Source organism: Schistocerca cancellata, chromosome 8, assembly GCF_023864275.1.
Source record: "Schistocerca cancellata isolate TAMUIC-IGC-003103 chromosome 8, iqSchCanc2.1, whole genome shotgun sequence".
NCBI classification, from domain to species: domain Eukaryota; kingdom Metazoa; phylum Arthropoda; class Insecta; order Orthoptera; family Acrididae; genus Schistocerca; species Schistocerca cancellata.
The window spans coordinates 80,122,637-80,146,988 of NC_064633.1; the positions used below are offsets into that span (position 1 = coordinate 80,122,637).

The window sequence follows — 24,352 nt, forward strand, 5'->3', positions numbered from 1 at the left end:
GCCCGGCTAGCTCAGTCGGTAGAGCATGAGACTCTTAATCTCAGGGTCGTGGGTTCGAGCCCCACGCTGGGCGGCTCAAAATTTTGTGTCTACGCGGATCCAACATGCGCCCCTCTCGTGAGCCTTGCGTGATGAACGTAACGGGTTACGACGATGCCTAGCTTCGGATGAATATCAGAGGAACGGTATTTGAAGCTGAAAGTAACTCTGACATGAAATAAATGTGTTGTTTTGGAATTTAATTTGTACATCGATATCGTGTGAGATGTGTAGGAAAGCAGCAGCTGTGGTAACTAAATGCAAATAATGGTCGCTCATGCGGTGCGTTTCGAGCTGAAGGGCTCCGATTCACTAGTTTGTAAGAACAAAGTATCCTAAAAGTCCGCTAGGAGGCGCCTCCTTAGCTCAGTGGCAGAGCGCTGGTCTAGTAAACCAGAGGTCGTGAGTTCGATCCTCACAGGCGGCAAATGAATTTTGTAACAGCCCCTCCCACCGTGGCCCTTTCGAAAAAAGCGGTCAAGGATAAAAAAAATTATGAATGGGTGCGGTATTTAAGAAATGCTCTCGCAAATGAATAGTGTGAATGGTGCTATTAAAGTGGGCACCAGAAACTGCTGCTTTAGGCAGTCTCCGGAGAATGCCGACGTGAAATACTTAGTTCTTGTGATGTATTTTCTACCCCTGATAAAGACACTCGCGATTGTCGTCGTCGTCGTCGTCGTCGTCGTCGTCGTCGGCGGCGCCGCCGCCGCTTTGGTAATAGCGACAATTCGCCATTGTATCACATAGGGTGAGGTACCTTCTGCAAGCGACTGAGATGGCACTAAACGATTGAAGCTGATTTGCCACCTCTTGTTTGATCAGCGTCATAAGGGCTTGAATGTAACTTGCGATGGGACACAGCAAGAAGTAGCGTCGTACTTTTAGTACTGAAATTTGAGATGGAGAACTGCGTCAAAGATGGGAAATTCATTCTGCCAAGTGTACAAATGGCGAAAACGAGGTGTGAGTGGGGAAGTATATTGCGCCAGTGACCGTGTGGCCTAATGGATAAGGCGTCGGACTTCGGATCCGAAGATTGCAGGTTCGAATCCTGTCACGGTCGAGTTTTTCCTGTTCTGCAAAAGATGCATGCTGTTTTACTGTGTTGTTTGAGTACTCTAAAACTAGTTGGAAGTTGCTGCTGTCCGCTTCCTGGCTGCAAAACCGGCGTCTACCAGAAGCACGAGCAAGACAAGGGTGATCTGTAGCGAAGTTTTCGGCACAGTGCCGTTCAGGAGAGTTTTTGTTGGAACTACTGCATCTGATTCAGGAGCCAAGGGCTACGCCACAGGCGTCTGCGCACAGTCGAGCATGTGTGTTGAATAATGGTGCTGATAGCCACGTATCATTTCATGCAGATTTGATGCATTTCGGAGACAATTTTTCATTGAATAGGATTGTAGCTGATTTGTGGCAGCAGGAAATAAGCTGTAGTCAAAAGAATCTTCAATAGATGGTCGCAGGTCACATCAGTATTGTATGGCTCGTAACGCGTTGCGTGCAGCCCGGCTAGCTCAGTCGGTAGAGCATGAGACTCTTAATCTCAGGGTCGTGGGTTCGAGCCCCACGCTGGGCGGCGCAAAATTTTGTGTCTACGCGGATCCAACATGCGCCCCTCTCGTGAGCCTTGCGTAATGAACGTAACGGGTTACGACGATGCCTAGCTTCGTATGAATATCAGAGGAACGGTATTTGAAGCTGAAAGTGACTCTGAAATGAAATAAATGTGTTGTTTTGCAATTTTAGTTGTACATCGATATAGTGTGAGATGTGTAGGAAAGCAGCAGCTGTGCTAACTAAATGCAAATAATGGTCGCTCATGCGGTGCGTTTCGAGCTGAAGGGCTCCGATTCACTAGTTTGTAAGAACAAAGTATCCTAAAAGTCCGCTAGGAGGCGCCTCCTTAGCTCAGTGGCAGAGCGCTGGTCTAGTAAACCAGAGGTCGTGAGTTCGATCCTCACAGGCGGCAAATAAATTTTGTAACAGCCCCTCCCACCGTGGCCCTTTCGAAAAAAGCGGTCAAGGATAAAAAAAATTATGAATGGGTGCGGTATTTAAGAAATGCTCTCGCAAATGAATAGTGTGAATGGTGCTATTAAAGTGGGCACCAGAAACTGCTGCTTTAGGCAGTCTCCGGAGAATGCCGACGTGAAATACTTAGTTCTTGTGATGTATTTTCTACCCCTGATAAAGACCCTCGCGATTGTCGTCGTCGTCGTCGTCGGCGCCGACGCCGCTTTGGTAATAGCGACAATTCGCCATTGTATCACATAGGGTGAGGTACCTTCTGCAAGCGACTGAGATGGCACTAAACGATTGAAGCTGATTTGCCACCTCTTGTTTGATCAGCGTCATAAGGGCTTGAATGTAACTTGCGATGGGACACAGCAAGAAGTAGCGTCGCACTTTTAGTACTAAAATTTGAGATGGAGAACTGGGTCAAAGATGGGAAATTCATTCCGCCAAGTGTACAAATGGTGAAAATGAGGTGTGTGTGGGGATGTATAGTGCGCCAGTGACCGTGTGGAAATGGTGAAAATGAGGTGTGTGTGGGGATGTATAGTGCGCCAGTGACCGTGTGGCCTAATGGACAGTTCCGCTTCAGACGGCGTGCTGTGAGGACGTGTTAGCGCTCCGCTTAGCTGCTGTGTTTCGAAGTCGCGACTAACTCTTGTTACTCTTCGTTCCGTGTGTGTTAGTGTTTTATGTCGTACTTGTGTTGTCGACGTCTGTTTTGTTTCTTTCTTGATAGCGGTTTTGGCCGCTGTTTCACTGCCGAAATGTCTGCAATATTTCCCAGGAAGCTTACTGTGCGATTTGGTTTTGACAAGGCTACCCGATATGTACAACCCAGTTCACTGGAAATTCACGACTGGATTGTTGATGTTGTTGGCCTCACATCTGATCAGATACATACGGCTTACTATGATCTGGAACAATACTGTTTTTATGTCAAGCTGCTCTCGCCTTTGGTGCTTGAACGGATATTAAGCAAATTTGATGGGGAAGCTGAATTCCGCCACCGTGACAATTCGGTGAGTAAGGTCACAGTTTCTAATGCTGATGTTGATTACAAACATGTGCGTGTTTTTAACTTGCCCCCCGAGGTTGACAACTGTTATTTAAAAGACGTTCTTTCTAAGTATGGTGATATCAAGCAAATTAGGAATGAACGGTGGTCCAGCCAACACCGGTTGCAATGCTTTAGCGGTGTGCGTTCGGTCGACATGCATGTCAAGCATAATATACCCTCTCATGTTCAAGTTTGCGGATATAAGGCTCATGTTATGTACAGTGGACAGACTTTGACTTGTCATGTCTGTAATGAGAGTGGACATATGAGGCAGGATTGTCCGAAACGGGTCTTTGTTTTGCAAACCCACTTACAGCAGCGCAAAAAGTTAACTCTGGCCGATCTTGTGAAGGAAGATTCTGTGACAGATGTGTCCAGTTCCCCCAACCCGGACAAAGATGAAGATAGGGCGCAGAATCGTGCTGCTGACTTTCCACCGCTAGCGCGAAAGGAGACTTCCGACTCTTCTGTTGTTCAAAGTAGTGTCGTTACTCACAAGAGACGACGCACTTACGATAGCGGTAGCGCCGATGAAGATGACATTACTGTTGCTAGGAAATATGTCGATGGCACTTCGCAACCGATGTTTGCGATTCCGGGCTCCGAACCTTCCATGCTTTCGGATTGTAGCGCCACTTCACCGGTGACAGTTGCTCAGTTGGATCCATTACCCGTCAACGACCAGGCCTCGGTAGCTTCAGTACCACGCCTGTCACCTGAGGCATGTCAACCGATGCAGACCGACCGACCGACCGATGTTGACACCGTTTGTAAACAGGTCGAGGAAGTGCGTGAGCGTCAACAGCCGGCTACGTCACCGCCTCAGCCCGATAACAAACAAACGGAAGGTTCCGCCGTTGATAAACACTCAGCTACCGACAGAGATTGTGGAAGCGATAGGACGCCGGCCGTAGATTTGCACTCTGAGCAACCACCGTGTGCAGCGGAGGAGGAGCTGGCACCTGATGTCAGCTCCGATCCTCCTACCCCGCCTTCCGCTACGAATTTCTCCTCGGGAGGTTGGCGCCGACACTCGGTGAAACCCAATGTCAATATTGTTCGCAGGAAGCCTAAAAAGAAAGGTTCCAGCGCCGATGCTGACGCATCTTCGAAGTCAGATTCTCGCGAAGGTTCTGGCGTTGAATGATGGCTTGACAGGTGGTTAGACATCTCCGTACTTCATGTTACAATCCTACACGCTTTCCACCCTTAATATTAACAGGATCCAGTCGGATTTAAAACTCGCTGCTCTCAAACAGTTTCTCTACGACTCAGCGACTGACATCGCATTTCTACAGGAGGTTGTATCGCCCCACCTCGACTTTACCGGATTTGTAAGTTTTTACAATATTTCACCGGAAGCGCATGTCGGTACTGCCATTTTAGTTCGGGAAGGCATTCACGTACAAAACGTTGAGACATTAGAGTCGGGGAGAGGGATTGGACTTACCATAGCAGGGGTCACTTTTGTCAATTTATATGCACCCTCTGGTAGTAGTCACCGGGCAGCACGAGCCGCGTTCTTCAAAGACGATATCATTTACCTCTTGAGGCGCAATCCCTCACCACTGATACTCGGTGGTGACTTTAATTGTGTTCTGGGCCGCAAAGATCAGACTCCCAATTTTAATTATTCTGGTGAGCTGCGACGCCTTGTTGATGACCTCACACTGCACGATGTGTGGGAGGTAAAATACCCCACGCTGGTGCAATTTACTCATACAGTTGCCAACTCTTCTAGCAGAATCGACAGAATTTATGTTTCGGATGCTTTACAACGAAACGTTACGCACGCTGAAACTGTTCCCGTAATTTTCTCCGACCATTGTGCATTGCTAACGTGCATCAATCTGCCACAACAACCTACTCGCCGAGTACGGAACCAGTGGCATCTAAATGTTTCTTTATTGTCGGACACAGAATTAGAAGACGAAATCGCTGCTGCATGGGAGCTGTGTCTCCGCTCACTTCGCAACTTTCGAAGTGTGATTGACTGGTGGACCAGACGGGCAAAGCCCAAGATCAGGAGTGTTTTAATATCCTTTAGTATCCGCAGGGCTAGGGAACGGAAAACCACCGTCGAGTTTTATTACAGTGTGCTACGGGATCTTTATGATCAGGCGGGAGGCGTGACGACACGCCTGAAAGATGTCAAACAGATAAAAGCCAAATTACTGTGCTTGAAACGCCATGAACTGGAGGGCCTTAAGGTACGGTCCAAAGTGAAATCCGTCATTGCAGATGAGACTGCTGCCTTGTATCATCTTATTCGTGACAGCAAAACTAGACGGGGCACTTTCATAGACGAACTTCAACTCGAGGACAGTACCAAAATCAGCACGCAGCAGGGAATACTCCAGGAAATCTCCGCTTATTATGCAAACATGTATGCACCCGGGGACACACATGTGGACGATTATGACGAACTTTTTGGCTCTCATACTCCACAACTTACGGGAGATGACAATGACGCTATTTCTTCGACTGTCGACAGTGATGATGTTTACGCCGTAATCTGCAATTCTGCCGTTAACAAATCGCCAGGACCTGACGGCCTGCCTGTTGAGTTCTATAAAAGGTTTTGGCATTTAATAGGAGACAAGTTCACCCAACTAATCAATGAAGTCTTACGGGGAACGCCGGTGCCAGCAGAATTCAAGCAATGCAAGATTGTACTTCTTCCGAAGAATAAGGGTTGCAAACGTTTAACCAACCTCCGACCGATTTCACTTTTGAACTCCGACTATAAACTTCTAGCTCGAGTCCTCCATCAACGCATTATGCCACTCACCGCTAAACTCATTTGCCCCCAACAGACCTGCGCCTTTAAGAAGACCATCTTACAAACTGCTGCTTTATACCGGGACGTCGTTGCCCTGACTCACGCATGCAATATTAAATGTGGCCTGCTTTTTGTCGATTTCCACAAAGCGTTTGATAGGGTCGATCATCAGTATCTGATAGAGACGTTACGCCGGATGGGGTTTCTCGACACCTCCGTAGCCATTATCAAGAACGTGGCCATGGGAATCACAGCACAACTCTCTGTTAATTGCCAGTTGACGAAGCGCATCGACATACAACGAGGCGTCCCACAAGGCAGTCCCTTGTCAATGCTGCTTTTTGTTCTTTCTCTCGAACCCTTATTACGACAGTTACGATGTCGACTCACCGGAATTACAATTTCAGGAATGAAAACTGTGGTGGGCGCATACGCGGATGATGTTGGCGTCATCATCAGAAGTCAGGCGGATGTGTCACAACTTGAGTTGGCGCTCGCGACCTATTGTTCGGCATCCGGTGCGAGGCAGAACGTTCAAAAAAGTAAATTTCTAAACCTCAAGGGGCTTGCCCAGTTGCGCATTGCGTGGGCGACTCCGGTCCATCAACATAAAGCTATTGGAATGGTCCTGACGACATCCATCTTCCGCATGATCTCGATAAATTGGCGCGAGGTTTCCCGGACTATCCAGGGGGCACTGATTGCCAATCACTCCCGCTGCCTGGACCAATTTCAAAGGGTTCGTTTATTAAATACTTATATATTGTCCAAGGCTTACTACACTGCACAGATTTTCCCTCTTCCCGCCATGATAGCAAAAGCCATTATGTCCCGTTTAACAAATTTTTTGTGGCGTGGGGAATTATTTCGTGTCTCTGTCAAGACAGCAATTCTGGATCCTTGTAAAGGGGGCCTGGGATTGACGGACATTAAATGTAAAGCAATGGCATTATATGTCAACAGAACATTAACTATCATGTCCAACTCCCCGGAATGCCTCACGGCAAAGTTGTACAATATAGTCCGGCCACAAAGTGTCGACCCACCGGTCCATCTTCAGCACATCAGTTTTAAACTTAAACATATAAGGAACTTTTATCTTGAGCGCAGCTACATCAGCAAAGAACTTTTACGGTCGCCGACAGTCACGGCGAAGGCGATTTTAGCAGAACGGAAACAGCTGCACAGGAACAATGTCATTGAATCCAAGTTCCCTGGATTCGCATGGGACGTCATCTGGACAAATATAAGTAGTTCGGTTCTTTCGAGTGATGCACGGACAGCGTGGTACAAAGTTATCCATAACCTCATCTGCACTAATGAACGTCTCTTCGGAATAGGATTAAGTGACACAAAACTCTGTAGCAAATGTCACCTTGTCGACACTGTGTGTCATCGATATACGTGTGGCGGCCATATTTACAACTGGCAGTGGATCCGAGAGAAACTTGCCCTCATCACCAGGACTTCTCCACACACTTTCACCCCTCAGCATTTGTACCGCCCCGCTGCTCGCTACTTCCCTCAGACGAAAAACAATACAGTGATCTGGCTCATGGGGAAGTTCACCAGTTACATTTTTAACAACGTTGGAGGCGACAATCAACTTGAATTTTTAATGTACATGGAAACCGAATATGCAAAGATGCTCCAGTATCCGGCTCATAAGAAGACATTTGGTAATATGCTCCACATTGCTTTCGACAGGATGGGAATAGGCTAGTGACCACTGCTTGCCTTTCATGGTGACATGGGAGGAGTTGGAGCGCGAAGTACTGGCAGTGCCGCGAAGAGGCCCCACTGCTTTTGCGGCGCGTCTCCGACCCCGACCTCCATCACCAAGCGCACAAGAGAAAGGATACACTACCGACAATTTTACAGCCAGTTTTACATTACCAAACCATGCAAAATAAATTAAAAAAAAAAATTAAATAAAAATAAAACATTTGAAATAACAAGAAAAAGAAAAGAAAATAGGAAATAAAAAAATAAAAAAAAGCCGTCTAAGGCGCCAGATTTAAGCTCTGGTTCCCGAAAGTAAAAAAAAAAAAAAAAAAAAAAATGGATAAGGCGTCGGACTTCGGATCCGAAGATTGCAGGTTCGAATCCTGTCAGGGTCGAGTTTTTCCTGTTCTGCGAAAGATGCATGCTGTTTTACTGTGTTGTTTGAGTACTCTAAAACTAGTTGGAAGTTGCTGCTGTCCGCTTCCTGGCTGCAAAACCGGCGTCTACCAGAAGCACAAGCAAGACAAGGGTGATCTGTAGCGAAGTTTTCGGCACAGTGCCGCTCAGGAGAGTTTTTGTTGGAACTACTGCATCTGATTCAGGACCCAAGGGCTACGCCACAGGCGTCTGCGCACAGTCGAGCATGAGTGTTGAATAATGGTGCTGACAGCCACGTATCATTTCATGCAGATTTGATGCCTTTCGGAGACAATTTTTCATTGAATAGGATTGTAGATGATTTGTGGCAGCAGGAAATATGCTGTAGTCAAAAGAATCTTCAATAGATGGTCGCAGGTCACATCAGTATTGTATGGCTCGTAACGCGTTGTGTGCAGCCTGGCTAGCTCAGTCGGTAGAGCATGAGACTCTTAATCTCAGGGTCGTGGGTTCGAGCCCCACGCTGGGCGGCGCAAAATTTTGTGTCTACGCGGATCCAACATGCGCCCCTCTCGTGAGTCTTGCGTAATGAACGTAACGGGTTACGACGATGCCTAGCTTCGTATGAATATCAGAGGAACGGTATTTGAAGCTGAAAGTGACTCTGAAATGAAATAAATGTGTTGTTTTGCAATTTTAGTTGTACATCGATATAGTGTGAGATGTGTAGGAAAGCAGCAGCTGTGCTAACTAAATGCAAATAATGGTCGCTCATGCGGTGCGTTTCGAGCTGAAGGGCTCCGATTCACTAGTCTGTAAGAACAAAGTACCCGAAAAATGCGCTAGGAGTCGCCTCCTTAGCTCACTGGCAGAGCGCTGGTCTAGTAAACCAGAGGTCGTGAGTTCGATCCTCACAGGAGGCAAATAAATTTTGTAACAGCCCCTCCCACCGTGGCCCTTTCGAAAAAAGTGGTCAAGGATAAAAAAAAATTATGAATGGGTGCGGTATTTAAGAAATGCTCTCGCAAATGAATAGTGTGAATGGTGCTATTAAAGTGGGCACCAGAAACTGCTGCTTTAGGCAGTCTCCGGAGAATGCCGACGTGAAATACTTAGTTCTTGTGATGTATTTTCTACCCCTGATAAAGACCCTCGCGATTGTCGTCGTCGTCGGCGGCGGCGGCGCCGCCGCCGCTTTGGTAATAGCGACAATTCGCCATTGTATCACATAGGGTGAGGTACCTTCTGCAAGCGACTGAGATGGCACTAAACGATTGAAGCTGATTTGCCACCTCTTGTTTGATCAGCGTCATAAGGGCTTGAATGTAACTTGCGATGGGACACAGCAAGAAGTAGCGTCGTACTTTTAGTACTGAAATTTGAGATGGAGAACTGCGTCAAAGATGGGAAATTCATTCTGCCAAGTGTACAAATGGCGAAAACGAGGTGTGAGTGGGGAAGTATATTGCGCCAGTGACCGTGTGGCCTAATGGATAAGGCGTCGGACTTCGGATCCGAAGATTGCAGGTTCGAATCCTGTCACGGTCGAGTTTTTCCTGTTCTACAAAAGTTGCATGCTGTTTTACTGTGTTGTTTGAGTACTGCAAAACTAGTTGAAAGTAGCTGCTGTCCGCTTCCTGGCTGCAAAACCGGCGTCTACCTGAAGCACAAGCAAGACAAGGGTGATCTGTAGCGAAATTTTAGGCACAGTGCCGTTCAGGAGAGTTTTTGTTGCAACTACTGCATCTGATTCAGGACCCAAGGGCTACGCCACAGGCGTCTGCGCACAGTCGAGCATGTGTGTTGAATAATGGTGCTGATAGCCACGTATCATTTCATGCAGATTTGATGCCTTTCGGAGACAATTTTTCATTGAATAGGATTGTAGCTGATTTGTGGCAGCAGGAAATAAGCTGTAGTCAAAAGAATCTTCAATAGATGGTCGCAGGTCACATCAGTATTGTATGGCTCGTAACACGTTGCGTGCAGCCCGGCTAGCTCAGTCGGTAGAGCATGAGACTCTTAATCTCAGGGTCGTGGGTTCGAGCCCCACGCTGGGCGGCGCAAAATTTTGTGTCTACGCGGATCCAACATGCGCCCCTCTCGTGAGCCTTGCGTAATGAACGTAACGGGTTACGACGATGCCTAGCTTCGGATGAATATCAGAGGAACGGTATTTGAAGCTGAAAGTGACTCTGAAATGAAATAAATGTGTTGTTTTGCAATTTTAGTTGTACATCGATATAGTGAGAGATGTGTAGGAAAGCAGCAGCTGTGCTAACTAATTGCAAATAATGGTCGCTCGTGCGGTGCGTTTCGAGCTGAAGGGCTCCGATTCACTAGTCTGTAAGAACAAAGTACCCGATAAATGCGCTAGGAGGCGCCCCCTTAGCTCAGTGGCAGAGCGCTGGTCTAGTAAACCAGAGGTCGTGAGTTCGATCCTCACAGGAGGCAAATGAATTTTGTAACAGCCCCTCCCACCGTGGCCCTTTCGAAAAAAGCGGTCAAGGATAAAAAAAATTATGAATGGGTGCGGTATTTAAGAAATGCTCTCGCAAATGAATAGTGTGAATGGTGCTATTAAAGTGGGCACCAGAAACTGCTGCTTTAGGCAGTCTCCGGAGAATGCCGACGTGAAATACTTAGTTCTTGTGATGTATTTTCTACCCCTGATAAAGACCCTCGCGATTGTCGTCGTCGTCGCCGCCGCTTTGGTAATAGCGACAACTCGCCATTGTATCACATAGGGTGAGGTACCTTCCGCAAGCGACTGAGATGGCACTAAGCGATTGAAGCTGATTTGCAACCTCTTGTTTGATCAGCGTCATAAGGGCTTGAATGTAACTTGCGATGGGACACAGCAAGAAGTAGCGTCGTACTTTTAGTACTGAAATTTGAGATGGAGAAATGCGTCAAAGATGGGAAATTCATTCTGCCAAGAGTACAAATGGCGAAAATGAGGTGTGTGAGGGGATGTATATTGCGCCAGTGACCGTGTGGCCTAATGGATAAGGCGTCGGACTTCGGATCCGAAGATTGCAGGTTCGAATCCTGTCACGGTCGAGTTTTTCCTGTTCTACAGAAGTTGCATGCTGTTTTACTGTGTTGTTTGAGTACTGCAAAACTAGTTGAAAGTAGCTGCTGTCCGCTTCCTGGCTGCAAAACCGGCGTCTACCTGAAGCACAAGCAAGACAAGGGTGATCTGTAGCGAAATTTTCGGCACAGTGCCGTTCAGGAGAGTTTTTGTTGCAACTACTGCATCTGATTCAGGACCCAAGGGCTACGCCACAGGCGTCTGCGCACAGTCGAGCATGTGTGTTGAATAATGGTGCTGATAGCCACGTATAATTTCAAGCAGATTTGATGCCTTTCGGAGACAATTTTTCATTGAATAGGATTGTAGCTGATTTGTGGCAGCAGGAAATAAGCTGTAGTCAAAAGAATCTTCAATAGATGGTCGCAGGTCACATCAGTATTGTATGGCTCGTAACACGTTGCGTGCAGCCCGGCTAGCTCAGTCGGTAGAGCATGAGACTCTTAATCTCAGGGTCGTGGGTTCGAGCCCCACGCTGGGCGGCTCAAAATTTTGTGTCTACGCGGATCCAACATGCGCCCCTCTCGTGAGCCTTGCGTAATGAACGTAACGGGTTACGACGATGCCTAGCTTCGGATGAATATCAGAGGAACGGTATTTGAAGCTGAAAGTGACTCTGAAATGAAATAAATGTGTTGTTTTGCAATTTTAGTTGTACATCGATATAGTGAGAGATGTGTAGGAAAGCAGCAGCTGTGCTAACTAAATGCAAATAATGGTCGCTCGTGCGGTGCGTTTCGAGCTGAAGGGCTCCGATTCACTAGTCTGTAAGAACAAAGTACCCGAAAATCGCGCTAGGAGGCGCCTCCTTAGCTCAGTGGCGGAGCGCTGGTCTAGTAAACCAGAGGTCGTGAGTTCGATCCTCACAGGTGGCAAATGAATTTTGTAACAGCCCCTCCAACCGTGGCCCTTTCGAAAAAAGCGGTCAAGGATAAAAAATATTATGAATGGGTGCGGTATTTAAGAAATGCTCTCGCAAATGAATAGTGTGAATGGTGCTATAAAAGTGGGCACCAGAAACTGCTGCTTTAGGCAGTCTCCGGAGAATGCCGACGTGAAATACTTAGTTCTTGTGATGTATTTTCTACCCCTGATAAAGACCCTCGCGATTGTCGTCGTCGTCGCCGCCGCTTTGGTAATAGCGACAACTCGCCATTGTATCACATAGGGTGAGGTACCTTCTGCAAGCGACTGAGATGGCACTAAACGATTGAAGCTGATTTGCCACCTCTTGTTTGATCAGCGTCATAAGGGCTTGAATGTAACTTGCGATGGGACACAGCAAGAAGTAGCGTCGTACTTTTAGTACTGAAATTTGAGATGGAGAACTGCGTCAAAGATGGGAAATTCATTCTGCCAAGTGTACAAATGGCGAAAACGAGGTGTGAGTGGGGAAGTATATTGCGCCAGTGACCGTGTGGCCTAATGGATAAGGCGTCGGACTTCGGATCCGAAGATTGCAGGTTCGAATCCTGTCACGGTCGAGTTTTTTCTGTTCTGCAAAAGATGCATGCTGTTTTACTGTGTTGTTTGAGTACTCTAAAACTAGTTGGAAGTTGCTGCTGTCCGCTTCCTGGCTGCAAAACCGGCGTCTACCAGAAGCACAAGCAAGACAAGGGTGATCTGTAGCGAAGTTTTCGGCGCAGTGCCGCTCAGGAGAGTTTTTGTTGGAACTACTGCATCTGATTCAGGACCCAAGGGCTACGCCACAGGCGTCTGCGCACAGTCGAGCATGTGTGTTGAATAATGGTGCTGATAGCCACGTATCATTTCATGCAGATTTGATGCCTTTCGGAGACAATTTTTCATTGAATAGGATTGTAGCTGATTTGTGGCAGCAGGAAATAAGCTGTAGTCAAAAGAATCTTCAATAGATGGTCGCAGGTCACATCAGTATTGTATGGCTCGTAACACGTAGCGTGCAGCCCGGCTAGCTCAGTCGGTAGAGCATGAGACTCTTAATCTCAGGGTCGTGGGTTCGAGCCCCACGCTGGGCGGCGCAAATTTTTGTGTCTACGCGGATCAAACATGCGCCCCTCTCGTGAGCCTTGCGTAATGAACGTAACGGGTTACGACGATGCCTAGCTTCGGATGAATATCACAGGAACGGTATTTGAAGCTGAAAGTGACTCTGAAATGAAATAAATGTGTTGTTTTGCAATTTTAGTTGTACATCGATATAGTGAGAGATGTGTAGGAAAGCAGCAGCTGTGCTAACTAAATGCAAATAATGGTCGCTCGTGCGGTGCGTTTCGAGCTGAAGGGCTCCGATTCACTAGTCTGTAAGAACAAAGTACCCGAAAAATGCGCTAGGAGGCGCCTCCTTAGCTCAGTGGCAGAGCGCTGGTCTAGTAAACCAGAGGTCGTGAGTTCGATCCTCACAGGAGGCAAATGAATTTTGTAACAGCCCCTCCCACCGTGGCCCTTTCGAAAAAAGCGGTCAAGGATAAAAAAAATTATGAATGGGTGCGGTATTTAAGAAATGCTCTCGCAAATGAATAGTGTGAATGGTGCTATTAAAGTGGGCACCAGAAACAGCTGCTTTAGGCAGTCTCCGGAGAATGCCGACGTGAAATACTTAGTTCTTGTGATGTATTTTCTACCCCTGATAAAGACCCTCGCGATTGTCGTCGTCGTCGCCGCCGCTTTGGTAATAGCGACAACTCGCCATTGTATCACATAGGGTGAGGTACCTTCCGCAAGCGACTGAGATGGCACTAAGCGATTGAAGCTGATTTGCAACCTCTTGTTTGATCAGCGTCATAAGGGCTTGAATGTAACTTGCGATGGGACACAGCAAGAAGTAGCGTCGTACTTTTAGTACTGAAATTTGAGATGGAGAAATGCGTCAAAGATGGGAAATTCATTCTGCCAAGTGTACAAATGGCGAAAATGAGGTGTGTGAGGGGATGTATATTGCGCCAGTGACCGTGTGGCCTAATGGATAAGGCGTCGGACTTCGGATCCGAAGATTGCAGGTTCGAATCCTGTCACGGTCGAGTTTTTCCTGTTCTACAGAAGTTGCATGCTGTTTTACTGTGTTGTTTGAGTACTGCAAAACTAGTTGAAAGTAGCTGCTGTCCGCTTCCTGGCTGCAAAACCGGCGTCTACCTGAAGCACAAGCAAGACAAGGGTGATCTGTAGCGAAATTTTCGGCACAGTGCCGTTCAGGAGAGTTTTTGTTGCAACTACTGCATCTGATTCAGGACCCAAGGGCTACGCCACAGGCGTCTGCGCACAGTCGAGCATGTGTGTTGAATAATGGTGCTGATAGCCACGTATAATTTCAAGCAGATTTGATGCCTTTCGGAGACAATTTTTCATTGAATAGGATTGTAGCTGATTTGTGGCAGCAGGAAATAAGCTGTAGTCAAAAGAATCTTCAATAGATGGTCGCAGGTCAAATCAGTATTGTATGGCTCGTAACGCGTTGTGTGCAGCCCGGCTAGCTCAGTCGGTAGAGCATGAGACTCTTAATCTCAGGGTCGTGGGTTCGAGCCCCACGCTGGGCGGCTCAAAATTTTGTGTCTACGCGGATCCAACATGCGCCCCTCTCGTGAGCCTTGCGTGATGAACGTAACGGGTTACGACGATGCCTAGCTTCGGATGAATATCAGAGGAACGGTATTTGAAGCTGAAAGTAACTCTGACATGAAATAAATGTGTTGTTTTGGAATTTAATTTGTACATCGATATCGTGTGAGATGTGTAGGAAAGCAGCAGCTGTGCTAACTAAATGCAAATAATGGTCGCTCATGCAGTGCGTTTCGAGCTGAAGGGCTCCGATTCACTAGTCTGTAAGAACAAAGTACCCGAATATCGCGCTAGGAGGCGCCTCCTTAGCTCAGTGGCGGAGCGCTGGTCTAGTAAACCAGAGGTCGTGAGTTCGATCCTCACAGGTGGCAAATGAATTTTGTAACAGCCCCTCCAACCGTGGCCCTTTCGAAAAAAGCGGTCAAGGATAAAAAAAATTATGAATGGGTGCGGTATTTAAGAAATGCTCTCGCAAATGAATAGTGTGAATGGTGCTATTAAAGTGGGCACCAGAAACTGCTGCTTTAGGCAGTCTCCGGAGAATGCCGACGTGAAATACTTAGTTCTTGTGATGTATTTTCTACCCCTGATAAAGACCCTCGCGATTGACGTCGTCGTCGTCGGCGCCGCCGCCGCTTTGGTAATAGCGACAATTCGCCATTGTATCACATAGGGTGAGGTACCTTCTGCAAGCGACTGAGATGGCACTAAACGATTGAAGCTGATTTGCCACCTCTTGTTTGATCAGCGTCATAAGGGCTTGAATGTAACTTGCGATGGGACACAGCAAGAAGTAGCGTCGTACTTTTAGTACTGAAATTTGAGATGGAGAACTGCGTCAAAGATGGGAAATTCATTCTGCCAAGTGTACAAATGGCGAAAACGAGGTGTGAGTGGGGAAGTATATTGCGCCAGTGACCGTGTGGCCTAATGGATAAGGCGTCGGACTTCGGATCCGAAGATTGCAGGTTCGAATCCTGTCACGGTCGAGTTTTTTCTGTTCTGCAAAAGATGCATGCTGTTTTACTGTGTTGTTTGAGTACTCTAAAACTAGTTGGAAGTTGCTGCTGTCCGCTTCCTGGCTGCAAAACCGGCGTCTACCAGAAGCACAAGCAAGACAAGGGTGATCTGTAGCGAAGTTTTCGGCACAGTGCCGCTCAGGAGAGTTTTTGTTGCAACTACTGCATCTGATTCAGGACCCAAGGGCTACGCCACAGGCGTCTGCGCACAGTCGAGCATGTGTGTTGAATAATGGTGCTGATAGCCACGTATAATTTCAAGCAGATTTGATGCCTTTCGGAGACAATTTTTCATTGAATAGGATTGTAGCTGATTTGTGGCAGCAGGAAATAAGCTGTAGTCAAAAGAATCTTCAATAGATGGTCGCAGGTCAAATCAGTATTGTATGGCTCGTAACGCGTTGTGTGCAGCCCGGCTAGCTCAGTCGGTAGAGCATGAGACTCTTAATCTCAGGGTCGTGGGTTCGAGCCCCCACGCTGGGCGGCTCAAAATTTTGTGTCTACGCGGATCCAACATGCGCCCCTCTCGTGAGCCTTGCGTGATGAACGTAACGGGTTACGACGATGCCTAGCTTCGGATGAATATCAGAGGAACGGTATTTGAAGCTGAAAGTAACTCTGACATGAAATAAATGTGTTGTTTTGGAATTTAATTTGTACATCGATATCGTGTGAGATGTGTAGGAAAGCAGCAGCTGTGGTAACTAAATGCAAATAATGGTCGCTCATGCAGTGCGTTTCGAGCTGAAGGGCTCCGATTCACTAGTCTGTAAGAACAAAGTACCCGAAAATCGCGCTAGGAGGCGCCTCCTTAGCTCAGTGGCGGAGCGCTGGTCTAGTAAACCAGAGGTCGTGAGTTCGATCCTCACAGGTGGCAAATGAATTTTGTAACAGCCCCTCCAACCGTGGCCCTTTCGAAAAAAGCGGTCAAGGATAAAAAAAATTATGAATGGGTGCGGTATTTAAGAAATGCTCTCGCAAATGAATAGTGTGAATGGTGCTATTAAAGTGGGCACCAGAAACTGCTGCTTTTGGCAGTCTCCGGAGAATGCCGACGTGAAATACTTAGTTCTTGTGATGTATTTTCTACCCCTGATAAAGACCCTCGCGATTGTCGTCGTCGTCGCCGCCGCTTTGGTAATAGCGACAACTCGCCATTGTATCACATAGGGTGAGGTACCTTCCGCAAGCGACTGAGATGGCACTAAGCGATTGAAGCTGATTTGCAACCTCTTGTTTGATCAGCGTCATAAGGGCTTGAATGTAACTTGCGATGGGACACAGCAAGAAGTAGCGTCGTACTTTTAGTACTGAAATTCGAGATGGAGAAATGCGTCAAAGATGGGAAATTCATTCTGCCAAGTGTACAAATGGCGAAAATGAGGTGTGTGAGGGGATGTATATTGCGCCAGTGACCGTGTGGCCTAATGGATAAGGCGTCGGACTTCGGATCCGAAGATTGCAGGTTCGAATCCTGTCACGGTCGAGTTTTTCCTGTTCTACAGAAGTTGCATGCTGTTTTACTGTGTTGTTTGAGTACTGCAAAACTAGTTGAAAGTAGCTGCTGTCCGCTTCCTGGCTGCAAAACCGGCGTCTACCTGAAGCACAAGCAAGACAAGGGTGATCTGTAGCGAAATTTTCGGCACAGTGCCGTTCAGGAGAGTTTTTGTTGCAACTACTGCATCTGATTCAGGACCCAAGGGCTACGCCACAGGCGTCTGCGCACAGTCGAGCATGTGTGTTGAATAATGGTGCTGATAGCCACGTATAATTTCAAGCAGATTTGATGCCTTTCGGAGACAATTTTTCATTGAATAGGATTGTAGCTGATTTGTGGCAGCAGGAAATAAGCTGTAGTCAAAAGAATCTTCAATAGATGGTCGCAGGTCACATCAGTATTGTATGGCTCGTAACACGTTGCGTGCAGCCCGGCTAGCTCAGTCGGTAGAGCATGAGACTCTTAATCTCAGGGTCGTGGGTTCGAGCCCCACGCTGGGCGGCTCAAAATTTTGTGTCTACGCGGATCCAACATGCGCCCCTCTCGTGAGCCTTGCGTAATGAACGTAACGGGTTACGACGATGCCTAGCTTCGGATGAATATCAGAGGAACGGTATTTGAAGCTGAAAGTGACTCTGAAATGAAATAAATGTGTTGTTTTGCAATTTTAGTTGTACATCGATATAGTGAGAGATGTGTAGGAAAGCAGCAGCTGTGCTAACTAAATGCAAATAATGGTCGCTCGTGCGGTGCGTTTCGAGCTGAAGGGCTCCGATTCACTAGTCTGTAAGAACAAAGTACCCGAAAATCGCGCTAGGAGGCGCCTCCTTAGCTCAGTGGCGGAGCGCTGGTCTAGTAAACCAGAGGTCGTGAGTTCGATCCTCACAGGTGGCAAATGAATTTTGTAACAGCCCCTCCAACCGTGGCCCTTTCGAAAAAAGCGGTCAAGGATAAAAAATATTATGAATGGGTGCGGTATTTAAGAAATGCTCTCGCAAATGAATAGTGTGAATGGTGCTATAAAAGTGGGCACCAGAAACTGCTGCTTTAGGCAGTCTCCGGAGAATGCCGACGTGAAATACTTAGTTCTTGTGATGTATTTTCTACCCCTGATAAAGACCCTCGCGATTGTCGTCGTCGTCGCCGCCGCTTTGGTAATAGCGACAACTCGCCATTGTATCACATAGGGTGAGGTACCTTCTGCAAGCGACTGAGATGGCACTAAACGATTGAAGCTGATTTGCCACCTCTTGTTTGATCAGCGTCATAAGGGCTTGAATGTAACTTGCGATGGGACACAGCAAGAAGTAGCGTCGTACTTTTAGTACTGAAATTTGAGATGGAGAACTGCGTCAAAGATGGGAAATTCATTCTGCCAAGTGTACAAATGGCGAAAACGAGGTGTGAGTGGGGAAGTATATTGCGCCAGTGACCGTGTGGCCTAATGGATAAGGCGTCGGACTTCGGATCCGAAGATTGCAGGTTCGAATCCTGTCACGGTCGAGTTTTTTCTGTTCTGCAAAAGATGCATGCTGTTTTACTGTGTTGTTTGAGTACTCTAAAACTAGTTGGAAGTTGCTGCTGTCCGCTTCCTGGCTGCAAAACCGGCGTCTACCTGAAGCACAAGCAAGACAAGGGTGATCTGTAGCGAAATTTTCGGCACAGTGCCGTTCAGGAGAGTTTTTGTTGCAACAATTCAGGACCCAAGGGCTACGCCACAGGCGTCTGCGCACAGTCGAGCATGTGTGTTGAATAATGGTGCTGATAGCCACGTATAATTTCAAGCAGATTTGATGCCTTTCGGAGACAATTTTTCATTGAATAGGATTGTAGCTGATTTGTGGCAGCAGGAAATAAGCTGTAGTCAAAAGAATCTTCAATAGATGGTCGCAGGTCAAATCAGTATTGTATGGCTCGTAACGCGTTGTGTGCAGCCCGGCTAGCTCAGTCGGTAGAGCATGAGACTCTTAATCTCAGGGTCGTGGGTTCGAGCCCCACGCTGGGCGGCTCAAAATTTTGTGTCTACGCGGATCCAACATGCGCCCCTCTCGTGAGCCTTGCGTGATGAACGTAACGGGTTACGACGATGCCTAGCTTCGGATGAATATCAGAGGAACGGTATTTGAAGCTGAAAGTAACTCTGACATGAAATAAATGTGTTGTTTTGGAATTTAATTTGTACATCGATATCGTGTGAGATGTGTAGGAAAGCAGCAGCTGTGGTAACTAAATGCAAATAATGGTCGCTCATGCAGTGCGTTTCGAGCTGAAGGGCTCCGATTCACTAGTCTGTAAGAACAAAGTACCCGAAAATCGCGCTAGGAGGCGCCTCCTTAGCTCAGTGGCGGAGCGCTGGTCTAGTAAACCAGAGGTCGTGAGTTCGATCCTCACAGGTGGCAAATGAATTTTGTAACAGCCCCTCCAACCGTGGCCCTTTCGAAAAAAGCGGTCAAGGATAAAAAAAATTATGAATGGGTGCGGTATTTAAGAAATGCTCTCGCAAATGAATAGTGTGAATGGTGCTATTAAAGTGGGCACCAGAAACTGCTGCTTTAGGCAGTCTCCGGAGAATGCCGACGTGAAATACTTAGTTCTTGTGATGTATTTTCTACCCCTGATAAAGACCCTCGCGATTGTCGTCGTCGTCGCCGCCGCTTTGGTAATAGCGACAACTCGCCATTGTATCACATAGGGTGAGGTACCTTCCGCAAGCGACTGAGATGGCACTAAGCGATTGAAGCTGATTTGCAACCTCTTGTTTGATCAGCGTCATAAGGGCTTGAATGTAACTTGCGATGGGACACAGCAAGAAGTAGCGTCGTACTTTTAGTACTGAAATTTGAGATGGAGAAATGCGTCAAAGATGGGAAATTCATTCTGCCAAGTGTACAAATGGCGAAAATGAGGTGTGTGAGGGGATGTATATTGCGCCAGTGACCGTGTGGCCTAATGGATAAGGCGTCGGACTTCGGATCCGAAGATTGCAGGTTCGAATCCTGTCACGGTCGAGTTTTTCCTGTTCTACAGAAGTTGCATGCTGTTTTACTGTGTTGTTTGAGTACTGCAAAACTAGTTGAAAGTAGCTGCTGTCCGCTTCCTGGCTGCAAAACCGGCGTCTACCTGAAGCACAAGCAAGACAAGGGTGATCTGTAGCGAAATTTTCGGCACAGTGCCGTTCAGGAGAGTTTTTGTTGCAACTACTGCATCTGATTCAGGACCCAAGGGCTACGCCACAGGCGTCTGCGCACAGTCGAGCATGTGTGTTGAATAATGGTGCTGATAGCCACGTATAATTTCAAGCAGATTTGATGCCTTTCGGAGACAATTTTTCATTGAATAGGATTGTAGCTGATTTGTGGCAGCAGGAAATAAGCTGTAGTCAAAAGAATCTTCAATAGATGGTCGCAGGTCACATCAGTATTGTATGGCTCGTAACACGTTGCGTGCAGCCCGGCTAGCTCAGTCGGTAGAGCATGAGACTCTTAATCTCAGGGTCGTGGGTTCGAGCCCCACGCTGGGCGGCTCAAAATTTTGTGTCTACGCGGATCCAACATGCGCCCCTCTCGTGAGCCTTGCGTAATGAACGTAACGGGTTACGACGATGCCTAGCTTCGGATGAATATCAGAGGAACGGTATTTGAAGCTGAAAGTGACTCTGAAATGAAATAAATGTGTTGTTTTGCAATTTTAGTTGTACATCGATATAGTGAGAGATGTGTAGGAAAGCAGCAGCTGTGCTAACTAAATGCAAATAATGGTCGCTCGTGCGGTGCGTTTCGAGCTGAAGGGCTCCGATTCACTAGTCTGTAAGAACAAAGTACCCGAAAATCGCGCTAGGAGGCGCCTCCTTAGCTCAGTGGCGGAGCGCTGGTCTAGTAAACCAGAGGTCGTGAGTTCGATCCTCACAGGTGGCAAATGAATTTTGTAACAGCCCCTCCAACCGTGGCCCTTTCGAAAAAAGCGGTCAAGGATAAAAAATATTATGAATGGGTGCGGTATTTAAGAAATGCTCTCGCAAATGAATAGTGTGAATGGTGCTATAAAAGTGGGCACCAGAAACTGCTGCTTTAGGCAGTCTCCGGAGAATGCCGACGTGAAATACTTAGTTCTTGTGATGTATTTTCTACCCCTGATAAAGACCCTCGCGATTGTCGTCGTCGTCGCCGCCGCTTTGGTAATAGCGACAACTCGCCATTGTATCACATAGGGTGAGGTACCTTCTGCAAGCGACTGAGATGGCACTAAACGATTGAAGCTGATTTGCCACCTCTTGTTTGATCAGCGTCATAAGGGCTTGAATGTAACTTGCGATGGGACACAGCAAGAAGTAGCGTCGTACTTTTAGTACTGAAATTTGAGATGGAGAACTGCGTCAAAGATGGGAAATTCATTCTGCCAAGTGTACAAATGGCGAAAACGAGGTGTGAGTGGGGAAGTTTATTGCGCCAGTGACCGTGTGGCCTAATGGATAAGGCGTCGGACTTCGGATCCGAAGATTGCAGGTTCGAATCCTGTCACGGTCGAGTTTTTTCTGTTCTGCAAAAGATGCATGCTGTTTTACTGTGTTGTTTGAGTACTCTAAAACTAGTTGGAAGTTGCTGCTGTCCGCTTCCTGGCTGCAAAACCGGCGTCTACCAGAAGCACAAGCAAGACAAGGGTGATCTGTAGCGAAGTTTTCGGCGCAGTGCCGCTCAGGAGAGTTTTTGTTGGAACTACTGCATCTGATTCAGGACCCAAGGGCTACGCCACAGGCGTCTGCGCACAGTCGAGCATGTGTGTTGAATAATGGTGCTGATAGCCACGTATCATTTCATGCAGATTTGATGCCTTTCGGAGACAATTTTTCATTGAATAGGATTGTAGCTGATTTGTGGCAGCAGGAAATAAGCTGTAGTCAAAAGAATCTTCAATAGATGGTCGCAGGTCACATCAGTATTGTATGGCTCGTAACACGTAGCGTGCAGCCCGGCTAGCTCAGTCGGTAGAGCATGAGACTCTTAATCTCAGGGTCGTGGGTTCGAGCCCCACGCTGGGCGGCGCAAAATTTTGTGTCTACGCGGATCAAACATGCGCCCCTCTCGTGAGCCTTGCGTAATGAACGTAACGGGTTACGACGATGCCTAGCTTCGGATGAATATCAGAGGAACGGTATTTGAAGCTGAAAGTGACTCTGAAATGAAATAAATGTGTTGTTTTGCAATTTTAGTTGTACATCGATATAGTGAGAGATGTGTAGGAAAGCAGCAGCTGTGCTAACTAAATGCAAATAATGGTCGCTCGTGCGGTGCGTTTCGAGCTGAAGGGCTCCGATTCACTAGTCTGTAAGAACAAAGTACCCGAAAAATGCGCTAGGAGGCGCCTCCTTAGCTCAGTGGCAGAGCGCTGGTCTAGTAAACCAGAGGTCGTGAGTTCGATCCTCACAGGAGGCAAATGAATTTTGTAACAGCCCCTCCCACCGTGGCCCTTTCGAAAAAAGCGGTCAAGGATAAAAAAAATTATGAATGGGTGCGGTATTTAAGAAATGCTCTCGCAAATGAATAGTGTGAATGGTGCTATTAAAGTGGGCACCAGAAACAGCTGCTTTAGGCAGTCTCCGGAGAATGCCGACGTGAAATACTTAGTTCTTGTGATGTATTTTCTACCCCTGATAAAGACCCTCGCGATTGTCGTCGTCGTCGCCGCCGCTTTGGTAATAGCGACAACTCGCCATTGTATCACATAGGGTGAGGTACCTTCCGCAAGCGACTGAGATGGCACTAAGCGATTGAAGCTGATTTGCAACCTCTTGTTTGATCAGCGTCATAAGGGCTTGAATGTAACTTGCGATGGGACACAGCAAGAAGTAGCGTCGTACTTTTAGTACTGAAATTTGAGATGGAGAAATGCGTCAAAGATGGGAAATTCATTCTGCCAAGTGTACAAATGGCGAAAATGAGGTGTGTGAGGGGATGTATATTGCGCCAGTGACCGTGTGGCCTAATGGATAAGGCGTCGGACTTCGGATCCGAAGATTGCAGGTTCGAATCCTGTCACGGTCGAGTTTTTCCTGTTCTACAGAAGTTGCATGCTGTTTTACTGTGTTGTTTGAGTACTGCAAAACTAGTTGAAAGTAGCTGCTGTCCGCTTCCTGGCTGCAAAACCGGCGTCTACCTGAAGCACAAGCAAGACAAGGGTGATCTGTAGCGAAATTTTCGGCACAGTGCCGTTCAGGAGAGTTTTTGTTGCAACTACTGCATCTGATTCAGGACCCAAGGGCTACGCCACAGGCGTCTGCGCACAGTCGAGCATGTGTGTTGAATAATGGTGCTGATAGCCACGTATAATTTCAAGCAGATTTGATGCCTTTCGGAGACAATTTTTCATTGAATAGGATTGTAGCTGATTTGTGGCAGCAGGAAATAAGCTGTAGTCAAAAGAATCTTCAATAGATGGTCGCAGGTCAAATCAGTATTGTATGGCTCGTAACGCGTTGTGTGCAGCCCGGCTAGCTCAGTCGGTAGAGCATGAGACTCTTAATCTCAGGGTCGTGGGTTCGAGCCCCACGCTGGGCGGCTCAAAATTTTGTGTCTACGCGGATCCAACATGCGCCCCTCTCGTGAGCCTTGCGTGATGAACGTAACGGGTTACGACGATGCCTAGCTTCGGATGAATATCAGAGGAACGGTATTTGAAGCTGAAAGTAACTCTGACATGAAATAAATGTGTTGTTTTGGAATTTAATTTGTACATCGATATCGTGTGAGATGTGTAGGAAAGCAGCAGCTGTGGTAACTAAATGCAAATAATGGTCGCTCATGCAGTGCGTTTCGAGCTGAAGGGCTCCGATTCACTAGTCTGTAAGAACAAAGTACCCGAAAATCGCGCTAGGAGGCGCCTCCTTAGCTCAGTGGCGGAGCGCTGGTCTAGTAAACCAGAGGTCGTGAGTTCGATCCTCACAGGTGGCAAATGAATTTTGTAACAGCCCCTCCAACCGTGGCCCTTTCGAAAAAAGCGGTCAAGGATAAAAAAAATTATGAATGGGTGCGGTATTTAAGAAATGCTCTCGCAAATGAATAGTGTGAATGGTGCTATTAAAGTGGGCACCAGAAACTGCTGCTTTAGGCAGTCTCCGGAGAATGCCGACGTGAAATACTTAGTTCTTGTGATGTATTTTCTACCCCTGATAAAGACCCTCGCGATTGACGTCGTCGTCGTCGGCGCCGCCGCC

The 24,352-nt window shown here is 47.2% G+C and overlaps 37 non-coding genes across 37 annotated transcripts; all 37 read left to right on the forward strand.

The window, feature by feature from the left end:
* Trnak-cuu (transfer RNA lysine (anticodon CUU)) lies at positions 1-73 on the forward strand. The gene has a single exon. It is a non-coding gene; the product is annotated as a tRNA-Lys (tRNA).
* Positions 74-394: 321 nt separating this feature from the next.
* Trnat-agu (transfer RNA threonine (anticodon AGU)) lies at positions 395-466 on the forward strand. The gene has a single exon. It is a non-coding gene; the product is annotated as a tRNA-Thr (tRNA).
* Positions 467-1,032: 566 nt separating this feature from the next.
* Positions 1,033-1,105, forward strand: Trnar-ucg (transfer RNA arginine (anticodon UCG)). The gene has a single exon. It is a non-coding gene; the product is annotated as a tRNA-Arg (tRNA).
* Positions 1,106-1,545: 440 nt separating this feature from the next.
* On the forward strand, positions 1,546-1,618 carry Trnak-cuu (transfer RNA lysine (anticodon CUU)). The gene has a single exon. It is a non-coding gene; the product is annotated as a tRNA-Lys (tRNA).
* A 321-nt stretch (positions 1,619-1,939) lies between these two features.
* On the forward strand, positions 1,940-2,011 carry Trnat-agu (transfer RNA threonine (anticodon AGU)). The gene has a single exon. It is a non-coding gene; the product is annotated as a tRNA-Thr (tRNA).
* A 6,446-nt stretch (positions 2,012-8,457) lies between these two features.
* Positions 8,458-8,530, forward strand: Trnak-cuu (transfer RNA lysine (anticodon CUU)). The gene has a single exon. It is a non-coding gene; the product is annotated as a tRNA-Lys (tRNA).
* A 321-nt stretch (positions 8,531-8,851) lies between these two features.
* Trnat-agu (transfer RNA threonine (anticodon AGU)) lies at positions 8,852-8,923 on the forward strand. Its single transcript has one exon. It is a non-coding gene; the product is annotated as a tRNA-Thr (tRNA).
* A 552-nt stretch (positions 8,924-9,475) lies between these two features.
* Trnar-ucg (transfer RNA arginine (anticodon UCG)) lies at positions 9,476-9,548 on the forward strand. Its single transcript has one exon. It is a non-coding gene; the product is annotated as a tRNA-Arg (tRNA).
* A 440-nt stretch (positions 9,549-9,988) lies between these two features.
* Positions 9,989-10,061, forward strand: Trnak-cuu (transfer RNA lysine (anticodon CUU)). The gene has a single exon. It is a non-coding gene; the product is annotated as a tRNA-Lys (tRNA).
* A 321-nt stretch (positions 10,062-10,382) lies between these two features.
* Trnat-agu (transfer RNA threonine (anticodon AGU)) lies at positions 10,383-10,454 on the forward strand. Its single transcript has one exon. It is a non-coding gene; the product is annotated as a tRNA-Thr (tRNA).
* A 536-nt stretch (positions 10,455-10,990) lies between these two features.
* Trnar-ucg (transfer RNA arginine (anticodon UCG)) lies at positions 10,991-11,063 on the forward strand. Its single transcript has one exon. It is a non-coding gene; the product is annotated as a tRNA-Arg (tRNA).
* A 440-nt stretch (positions 11,064-11,503) lies between these two features.
* Trnak-cuu (transfer RNA lysine (anticodon CUU)) lies at positions 11,504-11,576 on the forward strand. Its single transcript has one exon. It is a non-coding gene; the product is annotated as a tRNA-Lys (tRNA).
* Positions 11,577-11,897: 321 nt separating this feature from the next.
* Trnat-agu (transfer RNA threonine (anticodon AGU)) lies at positions 11,898-11,969 on the forward strand. The gene has a single exon. It is a non-coding gene; the product is annotated as a tRNA-Thr (tRNA).
* Positions 11,970-12,505: 536 nt separating this feature from the next.
* Trnar-ucg (transfer RNA arginine (anticodon UCG)) lies at positions 12,506-12,578 on the forward strand. The gene has a single exon. It is a non-coding gene; the product is annotated as a tRNA-Arg (tRNA).
* A 440-nt stretch (positions 12,579-13,018) lies between these two features.
* Positions 13,019-13,091, forward strand: Trnak-cuu (transfer RNA lysine (anticodon CUU)). The gene has a single exon. It is a non-coding gene; the product is annotated as a tRNA-Lys (tRNA).
* A 321-nt stretch (positions 13,092-13,412) lies between these two features.
* Trnat-agu (transfer RNA threonine (anticodon AGU)) lies at positions 13,413-13,484 on the forward strand. Its single transcript has one exon. It is a non-coding gene; the product is annotated as a tRNA-Thr (tRNA).
* Positions 13,485-14,020: 536 nt separating this feature from the next.
* On the forward strand, positions 14,021-14,093 carry Trnar-ucg (transfer RNA arginine (anticodon UCG)). Its single transcript has one exon. It is a non-coding gene; the product is annotated as a tRNA-Arg (tRNA).
* A 440-nt stretch (positions 14,094-14,533) lies between these two features.
* Positions 14,534-14,606, forward strand: Trnak-cuu (transfer RNA lysine (anticodon CUU)). The gene has a single exon. It is a non-coding gene; the product is annotated as a tRNA-Lys (tRNA).
* A 321-nt stretch (positions 14,607-14,927) lies between these two features.
* Trnat-agu (transfer RNA threonine (anticodon AGU)) lies at positions 14,928-14,999 on the forward strand. Its single transcript has one exon. It is a non-coding gene; the product is annotated as a tRNA-Thr (tRNA).
* Positions 15,000-15,544: 545 nt separating this feature from the next.
* Trnar-ucg (transfer RNA arginine (anticodon UCG)) lies at positions 15,545-15,617 on the forward strand. The gene has a single exon. It is a non-coding gene; the product is annotated as a tRNA-Arg (tRNA).
* Positions 15,618-16,057: 440 nt separating this feature from the next.
* Trnak-cuu (transfer RNA lysine (anticodon CUU)) lies at positions 16,058-16,131 on the forward strand. The gene has a single exon. It is a non-coding gene; the product is annotated as a tRNA-Lys (tRNA).
* Positions 16,132-16,452: 321 nt separating this feature from the next.
* On the forward strand, positions 16,453-16,524 carry Trnat-agu (transfer RNA threonine (anticodon AGU)). The gene has a single exon. It is a non-coding gene; the product is annotated as a tRNA-Thr (tRNA).
* Positions 16,525-17,060: 536 nt separating this feature from the next.
* On the forward strand, positions 17,061-17,133 carry Trnar-ucg (transfer RNA arginine (anticodon UCG)). Its single transcript has one exon. It is a non-coding gene; the product is annotated as a tRNA-Arg (tRNA).
* Positions 17,134-17,573: 440 nt separating this feature from the next.
* On the forward strand, positions 17,574-17,646 carry Trnak-cuu (transfer RNA lysine (anticodon CUU)). Its single transcript has one exon. It is a non-coding gene; the product is annotated as a tRNA-Lys (tRNA).
* Positions 17,647-17,967: 321 nt separating this feature from the next.
* Positions 17,968-18,039, forward strand: Trnat-agu (transfer RNA threonine (anticodon AGU)). The gene has a single exon. It is a non-coding gene; the product is annotated as a tRNA-Thr (tRNA).
* A 536-nt stretch (positions 18,040-18,575) lies between these two features.
* Trnar-ucg (transfer RNA arginine (anticodon UCG)) lies at positions 18,576-18,648 on the forward strand. The gene has a single exon. It is a non-coding gene; the product is annotated as a tRNA-Arg (tRNA).
* A 430-nt stretch (positions 18,649-19,078) lies between these two features.
* Positions 19,079-19,151, forward strand: Trnak-cuu (transfer RNA lysine (anticodon CUU)). The gene has a single exon. It is a non-coding gene; the product is annotated as a tRNA-Lys (tRNA).
* Positions 19,152-19,472: 321 nt separating this feature from the next.
* On the forward strand, positions 19,473-19,544 carry Trnat-agu (transfer RNA threonine (anticodon AGU)). Its single transcript has one exon. It is a non-coding gene; the product is annotated as a tRNA-Thr (tRNA).
* A 536-nt stretch (positions 19,545-20,080) lies between these two features.
* Trnar-ucg (transfer RNA arginine (anticodon UCG)) lies at positions 20,081-20,153 on the forward strand. Its single transcript has one exon. It is a non-coding gene; the product is annotated as a tRNA-Arg (tRNA).
* Positions 20,154-20,593: 440 nt separating this feature from the next.
* On the forward strand, positions 20,594-20,666 carry Trnak-cuu (transfer RNA lysine (anticodon CUU)). Its single transcript has one exon. It is a non-coding gene; the product is annotated as a tRNA-Lys (tRNA).
* A 321-nt stretch (positions 20,667-20,987) lies between these two features.
* Positions 20,988-21,059, forward strand: Trnat-agu (transfer RNA threonine (anticodon AGU)). The gene has a single exon. It is a non-coding gene; the product is annotated as a tRNA-Thr (tRNA).
* Positions 21,060-21,595: 536 nt separating this feature from the next.
* Positions 21,596-21,668, forward strand: Trnar-ucg (transfer RNA arginine (anticodon UCG)). The gene has a single exon. It is a non-coding gene; the product is annotated as a tRNA-Arg (tRNA).
* Positions 21,669-22,108: 440 nt separating this feature from the next.
* Trnak-cuu (transfer RNA lysine (anticodon CUU)) lies at positions 22,109-22,181 on the forward strand. Its single transcript has one exon. It is a non-coding gene; the product is annotated as a tRNA-Lys (tRNA).
* Positions 22,182-22,502: 321 nt separating this feature from the next.
* On the forward strand, positions 22,503-22,574 carry Trnat-agu (transfer RNA threonine (anticodon AGU)). Its single transcript has one exon. It is a non-coding gene; the product is annotated as a tRNA-Thr (tRNA).
* A 536-nt stretch (positions 22,575-23,110) lies between these two features.
* On the forward strand, positions 23,111-23,183 carry Trnar-ucg (transfer RNA arginine (anticodon UCG)). The gene has a single exon. It is a non-coding gene; the product is annotated as a tRNA-Arg (tRNA).
* A 440-nt stretch (positions 23,184-23,623) lies between these two features.
* On the forward strand, positions 23,624-23,696 carry Trnak-cuu (transfer RNA lysine (anticodon CUU)). The gene has a single exon. It is a non-coding gene; the product is annotated as a tRNA-Lys (tRNA).
* Positions 23,697-24,017: 321 nt separating this feature from the next.
* Trnat-agu (transfer RNA threonine (anticodon AGU)) lies at positions 24,018-24,089 on the forward strand. Its single transcript has one exon. It is a non-coding gene; the product is annotated as a tRNA-Thr (tRNA).
* The last annotated feature ends 263 nt before the right edge of the window (positions 24,090-24,352 follow it).